Here is a 12238-nt window from a genome sequence, read left to right as displayed (position 1 = left end):
TCTGATCTGATCCAAAAATCCAAGTGTGTCCTTCATCTGGGCAGCCACAATATATTCAAATCTGGAGTTTTATCTTCCCCACCCCACAGACATTTTCCCAGTTCAGCACCAACTACTGTCAATTTAATCTCCATAGGGATCTGGAGTCTGAATACCTCGCTTCATCTCCAGTGCGATCACCTGTTCAAGCTACCATCTCTTGTTTCTACTACAGCATATCCACCTTGTGCACCATCAGTGATTTCTCCTCATTGCAGTCAGAATTGTTCAAAATTAATATCTAATCGTTCTACTCCTTCTGTTGTTGGTTGCTTTCTTAAAATCTTCAATGTGTTTTCATTGCACTTTGGCTAAAGACTAAAATGCTTTATGTGAACCCTGCTGCCCCCATACTCCTCATTAGCCTCATTTTATAGCACTATTCTCTACACCTGGCCACCTCAGCACCTTTCCCATGCTTCTCCCTGGAAAGTTCCATCTTACCTGGTTTTCTAGTTTCTTTGTCCTACAGATCTCAACCACGTTCTCAGGGAAGCCCACACAATTTCAAATTCTGACCACCACCTCTTTATTCAGTTAGGTTCCCATCTTGTACACTCTCACTGTGCCCTGTAATTTTCTTCAGGAATCTCATCACAGTCTGTAATTGTATATGCATATGGTTAGTTAATACAGGTCTCTTGTATCATATCATAAGCTCCATGAAATCAGGAATAATGATGCTTTGCTTAATCTTTGTATCCCCTTACCTCGGACATCGCTGGCACACAGATCAATGTTCAATAAATACTTGTTGAATGAACACGAAAATTAGTCTATATTAGCCTTTCGAACTAAGGGTCAATTTATTACTCAAGATCAAGCTGGTCAGGTGCAGTGGCTCATGCCTATAATCCCAATACTTTGGGCGGGGGGCCAGTACGGGAGGATCATTTCCAGAGCAGCCTGGACAACAAAGGGAGGCCCCACCTCTACAAAAACAAATTTAAAAACTAAAAATTACCCAGGCCTGTTGGCATGTGCCTGTAGTCCTAGCTACTCGGGAGTCTGAGGCAAGAGGATGGCTTGAGCCCAGGAGTTTGAGTCTGCAATGAGCTATCATTGCACCACTATAGTTCAACCTGGGCAACAAAGCAAAACTCTGTCTCTAAAACAATTAAAAATAAGTAAGTTTTCACAAAAAGATCAAGCCTGCTGATCCCATTAGTTGTGCTGTCAGTGTGTCAGTTCAATCAAAGTCTCATAACTTCCTTGAGCCTTTCAGGTCTTCCTGAAGGCTCCCAGCTCTGGCTCTGCTCTCAGCCTCCCCTGATACTGAGCAGTGCTACTGTAGTGATTTCCCACCACCTATTGCAAAGGAGCCCGCCTCCATGCCAAGCCATCCTGGGCCCAGTAGGCACAGAGCAAAAAGATCATCAGGGATCATTGAGTCAATTTCTCTGCTTACAGGCAGGACATGTCTAAGCCATCCAGCCTGAAGAGAATCTCTTCTAGTTAAAATCTCTCCAGAAACTCTATAGCTTCTGTTATCTTAGGGTAGACCAATACTTAATGACCAACATTTCACCCTGACCAATAATTAATGAGAAAAATTTCCAGGAAACTTATTTAACAAATGATTACTTTTGGCTCTTTTGAACATTATTAGTCCCAGTAGTTCTCAAGAACACAAGAGATCACAGTCCCATCAATGTGGAGGAAATAGCTAAACATTCTCAAAATGAAAAACATTTTTATATTCATGATAACTCAATCTAAGCCACAGTTTATAAGGACATAGCTGACCAGGAGTTTTGTGAGTCTTTGCAGGTTGAAACGTAAGATAATTTGATATTCCTAATGCTAAAATTCTTCCTCAACTCTGCAATTCATTTTTTAAATTCCATCCTAGTAGATGAGGTACTAATACAGACAGAGCTTTAGTACAGATTCTGGTTTAGCAATGTTTCCAAGCATCTTTCTTTTTTTTTTCCTTCTGTTTTCTTTCTTGCATATAACACGTGCTCAAGCAGGAACAAGATCATAGTTCTTGCCTGATTAGTCCCTAGAAATAGCAATCCAGCCTAGAATAGTTCAGGTGAGGGCAATAGAGTGTTCTGTCTTTCTACAACTAACAACTCTCCTGAAGTGTTCCATTTTACTTCCTTTTGAGACACTGGAAACAGAAAGGATTCTGCTATGAATACATAGTGTATGTTCTGGGCAAAAACCATCTATCCCCAAATGTAGGTAAAATATTTACTTACAGTGTTCTGGGTCTGTTTTTTCCTCCTAGGTATGGCAACCGTAACTTGAGTATAATGCCACCCAATTAATGTTGATGCCTGAATTATGAACCAGGTAATCCAAACAACCTGGCTTGCCATGGGCATAATAGGATAAATAGTCATAATGATTGCTTAATACTTAAGTATAGGTCAGATTTTTAATACACTTTACTGTCTATTACATGAATGATTTCACGTAACCCTAATCATATCTCACTTATGTGTGTTTTTTAGAGATGGCGAAGTGAAATCACAGAGAGATGAGCAACTTGCTCAAGGTTACACTGCTAGTGAATGTGGGCCAGGGTTCAAGCCCAGGCAGCTTGATGTTGGAGCCTGTGCTCAGAACCACCATGATATATTATTAAAAAGGATTTGAGGCCAGGCATGGTGGCTCACGCCTGTAATCCCAGCACTTTGGGAAGCCAGGGCAGGTGGATCACCTGAAGTCAGGAGTTTGAGACCAGCCTGGCCAGCATGGCAAATTCTGTCTTTACCAAAAGTACAAAAATTAGCCAGGCATGGTGGCGGGCACCTAAAAAAAGAATTTGAGTCTTAGACAGTATTTCCCTAAACTTTGATTCTGGTTCAACAAAAAACAAGACTGTTATTAAATCAATCTAGCATGAGTCTTACCTGGCCAATAATCAATTATGCATAAAAAATGATGCATAATTTTGAGCAATATACAAAGATATACCCTTTTTAGTTTTCCTATATTCTATTTTCAAAATTTTCTCACTCATTTTATGAAATAATAAAGGCACTTAAACATCATTCCCTAGATCCTTAAAGTTTTCTAACTAGATTTCTGGATTTTCTTTCTTTTTTTCTTTTTTGATCTTCTTTCTCTTTTTGTTGTTATGGATTTTGTCCATTTGTTGTTGTTAGTTGTTTCAGGAATTTATTTGCAATCACTTTTTGCTAATTTCAATAAAGGCCTTACTTAGACCAACTGTTCTGACCCAAGGTCAACACTTCCCATCTTCCAGCTTTTAGGACGAGATAAAAGAAAAAGAGCAGAAGTCTGGGGTCCCACAAATACTATGTTGCCAGATGGCTGTATTTTTTTCAACAAATAGTGGGACAAACTTGTGGCTAGGGCCAGCCCTGGGAACACTAATGAGATAAATGAGGGGACCTTAGCTGGAATGAGGTCAGGACCTCCTGGCACTACCACACTGCAATCAAAAAAAATAAATAAATAAAAATACCAGTAAGTGGCTGGACTTTCTCATTTGGCTGGAAGAGGTCATATAGCTCATAATCTGTCTCACAGAGACACTTCCACTAAGAACATTCGCAAGATGACAAGTTTCTGCTCCAATACCACAAAAGAATGGGAGGTCACCACCTTCTAATTACCCTGTTGATTATTAGCTTTAGTTACTAGAACATTCTTTATAATTTTTCACCCAAAATTTCTCAGTGTGGATGAGGGGAGAAATGGCTATTGTTTCTGCTGTCATCATGATGATAATGGTTCAGATTCACTGAGCCTTTAAAATGAGCCAGAATCTACCCAGTATGCTATCTATGCACTTTCTCATGAAGTCTTTACAACTTTTACACAACAGATGCATTTATTGTCCCATTTTACAAATGAAGATTCTAAAATTCAAGATTATTTCACCTCTAGTAATCTAAGATTCCTAAATTCCCTCTTGATAAAATGCTCGTTCCCAAAAATAAATATACAAGAAAGCACAATTAGACAATGGATTTTAAAAGCCACAATTATTCATTCAAGTTCTTTCTGAACTCTGGAGCCACTGTAAATGAAAAACTCGAAAGCTCTGGGTGCTAAAAGCAGAAGTCAAGCCTCCTGGCCAGTCGTCCCCAAGCACTTTCCCCATGCCTTCAGACCTTGAGAGAAATGATGGACAGTGTGTACAGGCTCTTCCCACGTTGTTCCACTCTCTCCAACCCCTGCTGCAAACACCCTTTTAAGAAATTAGGCTTTTTTCATGAACAGAAATACATACAGGTACCTTCATGCTTTTTCAAATGTCAATGCTCATTCTGAATGAAATAAACAAGTGTTCTGGTCAGAAAACCCTCCAAGCACTCAAATGTTCTTTGGGCCCCCTCCCAGTTGGCCATTCTTTCACCTCCAAGGTGGAATGGAATCTGATCTGAGTTCTGTCCCTGCAAGGAGAATTTTCATCACTGATTTAGATGAAAACAAAGGCACGGTTTTGTTTATTTACCAGGGGAATACATGAGAAGACAGAATCTGGGTCTAAAATGCTGCTGTGAGTTCTAGCCATGGGCTAACAGGATGAAATGGTACAGGGAAAGGCTCTGTTTTGCTTCCAAAAAAGCAAACATGGGATTCAAAACCACATTGTGAAAATAATTGAGATATTTTATGTAAAAATCAGTTCAAAATGAATCAATGATGTGATATGACAATGTGACATAACTACTCCCCCCTTACCTCCAAAAGGAAAAAAAGGAAATCATGTTTTGACGTCTTCTTTTTTTTTTTTTTTTTTTTTTTTTTTGAGACGTCTTCTTAAATTTTAAATTTACAACATGTAGAGTAAGGTTGGTAATGGCTATGTCTACACCCAGCTGCTCAGGGCTCTGGTAAAACTTGCCTTCACTGTTGGGAGCCCTACACTTATAGAGCAACAGACACTTTGGAGTGGGCGGCAGGGGAGCAGATTATCTGAAGTCCAGGTTAGCTGAAGGAGATGGGGGGCTTGTTAGCTTGGAAGAGACAGAGGGAAGACAGTACAGCCCACTTAAAGGGGACTCCCTGAAAACAGGAATTAAACACATATCAGAGAGCACAGAGTGGCAGAGCCAGGGTCAACGGTGGAAGTTACATAGAGTCAAGTTCAGCACCATAGAGGGGATTTTTGTACCACTAGGAGTTTTATCGAAAGGCAGCTGCCATTGGCAGGAAAGCGCAGGAAGGACCACTCTTGGAATGGGGATGCTGGAGAAGGGAGTCAAGCAATATGGGGTTGCGCTTGCTGACTCGGATGACATTTGAGGATTCTGTGACTGAAAAAGTGCTTTGTCCAAATATGGTACATACCAGCATAAAGAGGCCTAAGCCTTTCTAATCACTAAAACCTTGGGATGCAACAAGCCAAATGTCTCTTGCCCTAGTTTTCATGAGGCCTGAAATTTCATTTCTTCAAGACTTGAAAGAAGTGCCTTAGCTTCTGATGAGGAGAAAGGAGGCGGCTGCTGAAAAGAGAGGGAATACACATCAAGATGAACTAAAGCTAAATTTCAGATCTTGCCCAGAAGTAGCCCCCAGGATTAGCACAGGGAAAAGGAGGCTGGAAGGATTCTTGGGGCAACCTGCAACCTGGGCATCCACAGCTAGTTTAGTTGTATGTGTATGCAGTTGTCAGAAACATGTGCTGACTTCTTAAAACAGGTGTTATCAATGGATTCAGTATAAATTGAACAAACAAAACTATGGAAAGAATATACAGTGAAATCTTAGTCTTCCTCTTCCCAGGCCTCTGGTCCCTAGCTAGTACTTTCTCCTGTGTCCTTCCTGAGATGTGTATATATAGGCAATGTATATATAACCTTTTCACCTACTTTTTATACAAATGGTAGCAGAGCTAGACTCCACATTTTCTCTACTTTGCTCTATAATGTTCACATTTTAATGAACAAAAGACTAGGAATCCTAAAAAATAATGCTCACAGTCATCATTTTCAAATCTTGCCCTCCTTAGGCAATAGATGGCTATGATTCCATCAGTTTTACTTCTTCAGTGCCTGACTTAACCAACATATTGTCAACTAAGTAACAAACACAGAGGCTCTCTAAAAGAAAACGATGTTTATTTGGGAGTAGGGCATTGCAATGGGAATGCATGTGCCATAGTAAACTATGAGTGCATTCAGGGAGGTTAAAAAAAAAAAAAAAAAAAGACAAAGAGTTTTAAAAGAAAAAATAAGGATACATAATTATTTTGAAATTGTATGTACCATATTTGGACAAAGCCCTTGTCCAGTCACAGAAACCTCAAATGTCATCTGAGTCAGCAAGTACAACCCCTTGGCTACAAAGATCAGTAAGAAGGGTGGTGCCAGTCTGAGGTTGGGCAGACAGTTCCCGGGCAGTGTCCTTGCAGAAGTATTTTTTGTGTAAGGTCGTGATGGCCTTTGTGCAAGGTTGTGGTTTTTGCAGAATCTTTTATGATAGACTTTTTCAAAATCAGGTCATGCAAACATAAGAACTCTCTCTTCACAGCCTTCATAGCTCTACTTGTGAGGGAGGGGTTTTTTTGTTTGTTTTGTTTTTAACACAAGTGACTCCATTTTGGTTGTGACAACTTCACAACATGAAGTCGTTAAATATCGATGCTGTTATTCCTTCATTAACGACATCTTGAAGTTAATATTCCCTATACTTTTGTTTCCTAGTGTATTGCAACAATTATATTTACCCTGGATAAAATAAGAAAGAAGATAATTGTATTGACTGTAAGCAATTCTTAAGAGTGTAATGTCATTTATCAACAATAGCATTTACGAGTGGAATCACCAATCCATTAATAAATCATTCTGAAGTTAAGTTACTCCTCTAAGTGAAGTTAGTTAATTATTTCAGGCAACTAGTTAGAAAATATGACCTTCCCTTTGGTGATCTAATTCCTGAAGAGTGTTTGATTCACTAAGAGTCAGTTCCATGACACTAACAGTCGAGGCTTCGAAAAGTAACACATTGATTGAAACTTTCCTTTTATTTATTTCTTAAACCTGTTCTTTCTGTTTTTTAAATGAGTACCAGAGATCCACTTACTTGACTATTGGCAAAAAGTAGCAAGTGAGGCACTAACAAAGCTGCCCTGCCTGATTCTAAAACCTAAACCTCCTTGACAGTTTGCTGCTAAGTAAACCACTTCCCTGCTGTGGGGAAATGGAGTCATCACACTGATTATTACCTTGAAATGACAGGGGAGCTGTTATGGGTCAAAATTTATACCCCCAGCAAAAAAATATATGTTGGAGTCCTAACCCCCACTACCTCAGAATGTGACCTTATTTGGAGACAGGGTCTTTACAGAGATAATCAAGTTAAAATGAGGTCATTGGTGTGGACTCTAATCCAATACGACAGACGCCCCTATAAAAAGGGAAATTTGGACACAGACACATGGGGGAAGATAATGTGAAGAGACGCATGAGAAGACAACCATCCACAAGCCAAGGACAGAGCCTGGAACAGATCCTTCCCTCACAGCCCTCAAAGGAACCAACCCTGCCAACACCTTGATTTCTGACATTTAGCTTCCAGGAGTGTGAGACAACATATTTCTGTTGCTCGAAACCCACAGCGTGTGGTCCTTCATTATGGAGCCACGCAATGATGTGGCTGGGGCGTTGGCTTGGCAGCATCATGGAGTAAAACACTCCTCAGAAGTTCATCTAGCCCATCTTCTTGTCTCTGAGTATCTTTCCTGGATAAGTACCTTTAAAAAGTGGTGAGAAATCTGTCTAGAAGCATTTCATAGGTGGTCAAGAACAGAGACTCTTGGATGAAGCTCCTGGGGTCAAAACCCATCTCTACTCTTAGCATTGGCTTGATCTTTGGCAGACTACTTAATTTCTGTTAGTTTTTTCATCTGTATAATAGGGGTAGGTGTACCTTGACAGTCACAGGAATTAAACAAGTAAATGCGTGTCAAATATAGCACAGTGCTTTTAATGTGTTGTAGCTATTAGTATTATTCATTTGGTTGGCACTTTTTCAAATTAGCTTAGGTTCACGGCAGAGCCTAGCTATAAGTTGGCCCCCACTTTGATCTGTTATTTGAATGGATTGGCCAAGGTCAAAGCTAAGGACAAGAGCACTCTGACTTTTGTTCTTCCCTATTTATAAGTTAGGTGTAACGAGAAGAGATCCTTAGCAGAACACTCAGAATGATGAAAGAGAGGAGATCTGAGACTTGTGAGGAAAACAACCGCACTGAACATCCATTCATCACCATTTTCTCAGCACCCACTGTGGAGAGTCCCACCCGTGGCTACAGAGGAATGGTCCAAGATGGAAGACTGGCCTGGCAATGCCTTCAGCTACCAGAAGGATGTTACTATACGTAGTGGCAGAGTTGCAAGTCCCTTCAGATCGCCAACCCTCCCCCTAATTTCAAAGAAATTACCAGCAGGTAATTTCAAAGAAAAGGGAATAGAGGCCCTGAAAGGTGGGGAGACTTAAATAATACTGTGACAGGCCGGGCGCGGTGGCTCAAGCCTGTAATCCCAGCACTTTGGGAGGCCAAGACGGGCAGATCACGAGGTCAGGAGATCAAGACCATCCTGGCTAACATAGTGAAACCCCGTCTCTACTAAAAAATACAAAAAACTAGCCGGGCAAAGTGGCGGGTGCCTGTAGTCCCAGCTACTCGGGAGGCTGAGGCAGGAGAATGGCATAAACCCAGGAGGCAGAGCTTGCAGTGAGCTGAGATCCGGCCACTGCACTCCAGCCTGGGCGACAGAGCAAGACTCTGTCTCAAAAAAAAAAAAAAAATAATAATAATAATAATAATAATAATACTGTGACAGATGCAGGACAGAGCAAGAGTTGGATAAGAAGAAATGGGCTTCCTCTATTGCGGGAAAGATAAGAGCGTTCAGTTACACAGCAGGAAAGCTGACCCCAGAGACTGACCAGAATAGAGAACTAAGAGCATGACACTCTCAGCCCTGTAAAGTTGTAGAAATAAGATGATAATGATGATGATAATGGTTATTACCAAATGTTGAGCAACTGTTCAGTAACAGCACAAATTGTGTGTTCATCGGCTAACTGTTAATTAAACTGTGTTAACTGTTTTGCATGCGTGGTTACCTCATTTAATCTTTCCACAACAACCTTGCAAGATGGCTATGAAGAAGAGCAGAGCAACTTATCCAACATCTCAGAGCTTAAGGGATAGCAGTTGGGACCACAGACCTCTACTTCAGACAGCTTCCTGCAGGCAGCCACCAGCAACAGATGCTGCTAAGGGCCCTTCTGGCTCTGTGGTTGTATGTTTTTAGAATATCCAAGTCACAGCCATGAGAAGTTTTATCTTTCATCAGTGAAGTCAATTCACTTGGTCATACAGAGTTTTGAACTATGAAAACTATTATTATCAAAAATAATTACTGCAGTCACTTTGGAGAAAGAACAGGTTCACATACCAAATCTTTGGTGAATTTGGGTCTGATATTTTCTATTTTTTTTATTTTCTAGAGACAGAGTCTCACTATGTTGCTCAGGCTGGTATCTAACTCCTGGGCTTAAGTGATCCTGCCACCTCAGCTCACAGGTAGCTGGGACTATAGGTATGTACCACCATGCCCAGCTTGGATCTGGCATTGGTTGTTTCTGTGTTACCATAAACTTGCAGAAATCCTTGCTTTTCCACAAGGTAATGACAGCAGCACTTCCCCCTTGCACTTTTCTAGCACACTGTAATGAAATGCAATAGAAACCACAGGAAATACTGTGGTCAGGTTTTGAACCTGAGTTATCACCCTCAATCCGAACACTGTGACAAAGGTACTGTGAATTTTTTTTAAAAAGAGGGCGACATAGTAAGGAGGTTTTGGTCTTTTTTTAGTGTAAAATCAGCCTGGGCATGATAAGAAACACCACTGGAGGAAGACTGCGGTAGCTGACTCATGGCTGATGGTTACTAATGCCTCCATTTAAACCCAAACTAAGAAAAAACAGGGGGCCTCACCTAGGAGACCCTCTCAGCTCCCAGAAGCAGTCTGATGGAGAAGGGATGTGATAGGAGGCCTGCCCTTGTGAGAACTGGCATATTTCCTATGCTTGGCATTTTATTTGACTCCAAGTTAGGTGACAAGCAGACCTTAAGTGCCTTCTGTTTTCAGAGCCAAGTAGAGATTGCATAAGATCTCCACATCTCATCCCTGGATGGTTAAACTACCGATTGCTCTCTCATTTCAGCAGGAAGTGAAGTAAGACCACCTGCACTTCTGTAAATTGGCAAGGAAGCTTGCAAAAGGTACACTATGAACCCAAAATAAGTTCATACAGAAAGAAAATGTGAATGAATAACAGTAGAAAGATATATCTTTTGTTGGATACATTTTATGTAGATATGTGATATATGCATCATCTAATATGATCTTCTCAATGACCTTATGTGGTAAGTGCCATGATGATGCCTCATTTTACAGATGGAAAAAATAGAGATGTGAGAGAGGTAAGTGTTGTGCCCAAGGACACAGACATACATATATACACAGGGACTAAACTGGGACTCAGCTGTCTGCCTCGTCAGACACTTGTGGGCATCTCCATCACCCCATCTCTTCCCCCATACACAAGGTGACTTTTCAAAATAACCTATTCACGTGTTCTAATTCACTTCCCTTTCTTGTAAGCATTTAAGCCTGTAGTAAAAGTGAAAAAGTCTGTCAACAGTTTTCTTTTTTTGGATAATCCCACATTTACCTGTGCTACCTACGCTACCAAGAATCCCTCTTTTCTCCTTCCACAGTAAAAATAGAAGACAGAAGAGTATTTTCTAATTAAACTCTTCTGCGATAGAAACGTGGCCCCAAAGAAATTGAAATGAAAATGAAATTGAAAGGAAATCAAAATTGAAAGCTAGAAGGTTTTGAGATTTGATAGGAACACGTTTTGATATTACGTTGGAGTGGGTCACTGGGAAAACTGATCCATGACTTTTAGTGAAGCTAGAAGCAAGACATGGCTTGTCCTGGTCTGGAGGTTCTGTGCCAGCCATCCCAGGGAAGGTGGACCCCTATTAGTGGATCACCTCACTCGGCCTGATCGGCAGCCCAGGTTCCAAGGATACAGCCTAACAGTTTCTCATAATTGTCAAAGAGCAAATGGCCACATCTAAGCTGGAAATGGTTGCACGAGATATTTTAGGGTAAACCTTAAGATTACTTTGAAAAATCAATTAAAACATCCAAAAACACACCAAAAAAACCCTCTCTATACTATATTTTTATAGACAGAAATGGCATATTCATGAACACAGCCCATGGAAGCAGTTTCAGATTTGGGGTGAGAGACAGCCAACAGGCAGAGGGGTCTAACAAACATTTGCTGAGAGTGGCAGGCACTTCAGAGGTTGTCTTTACTCTCACAGGATTCTCCTCATCACCCTGAAATAACACTTATTCCTGCCACCATTTTGAAATTGTCACCATCAGAAAGGTTAAGTGCTTAGTCCAGGGTCACGCTACTGGTTAATGGCTAAGTTAGGAGTTGAACCCTAGTCTCTCTAACTCCCAAATCCGACCTCTTTCCACTGCGTGAGCTTGGTCTCTGAATACTCAGTGGGCAAAGAAGTCCTGGACACGGTTCACTTTTCCTCCCAGTGGTTGTGGTCTGGATGCAGCTTCCAGGAGACTGGACAAGCTGCTTCCGGAAGCGGACTCCCTCCCCACTTCCACCCCTCCCTGCAACACCCCGGCCCAGGGAATGAGTGAAAATCAGTTGAGATTCCTCTCCTTATTCCCGCACCTGGGCTCGATTTGTTGCCAGGGTTAGAGCACGCAAGCTCAGTGCTCTCAGTTGGACACTAGGAGGCGCCCGATGCTCACAAAATCCCTGGGATCCCAGTGAGCGTCCCGCAGCCCCTGTTTGGTCATATTAATAGGAAAGGAATAAACATGGTCCGTCCTCTAAGAAGTTTCACTTACATGGACCAAAATCTACCATGGTTTGAAAGAAACCTGGTTAAATTACTGGGATTATCCAGTAGGCAAGCTGTTTTGGACAACCTAAAGCCAACATACTTTTAGTTCAGTACTATGAGAATACTGAACATACAAGGACAGGTCCCCACTGTCTGATGGAAAACCGCCATCCTCGCAGCCCAGCCATTGCTAACGTCTAGGATAACCCGGAGTAACCAGAACACAATCGATCAATGATAAACGAAATAAAAAGCCAAGTGATCAAAAATACTCCAAGGTATACAAGAAAAATAGCCCCC

The sequence above is a fragment of the Rhinopithecus roxellana genome, chromosome 14, assembly GCF_007565055.1.
Source record: "Rhinopithecus roxellana isolate Shanxi Qingling chromosome 14, ASM756505v1, whole genome shotgun sequence".
Lineage (NCBI taxonomy): Eukaryota > Metazoa > Chordata > Mammalia > Primates > Cercopithecidae > Rhinopithecus > Rhinopithecus roxellana.
This window is presented reverse-complemented; position numbering follows the sequence as displayed.